Source organism: Tupaia chinensis, unplaced genomic scaffold, assembly GCF_000334495.1.
Source record: "Tupaia chinensis unplaced genomic scaffold, TupChi_1.0 Scaffold143624_1, whole genome shotgun sequence".
NCBI classification, from domain to species: Eukaryota; Metazoa; Chordata; class Mammalia; order Scandentia; family Tupaiidae; genus Tupaia; species Tupaia belangeri.
This window is the reverse complement of record NW_006203472.1, coordinates 335143-335427: the sequence shown is the minus strand read 5'-3', so window position 1 is coordinate 335427 and position 285 is coordinate 335143.

The window sequence follows — 285 nt, the reverse complement described above, 5'->3', positions numbered from 1 at the left end:
TTCAAGAATGACCGGGGGGACCAGCAGTTACTGTAATGGCTATGTCGCTGGACTCCCACGTAGTCGACCGCGGTTCAAGTCTGGACCCGGTGGCCTAAAACTCACGCCAGGTGCATGTGTGTGTGTGCCCAAGATCTCGAGAGGAGAATGGAGAAGAGATTGCAGTGTGACCATTCCCTCGGGAGGTGATTTCTTGCTTTCTGTCTCTCTGTCTATCTGATGAGTACACACCCAAAGCAAAAACCTCTCCAAAAAAAAAAAAAAAAAAGTGAACAAAGGCCACAA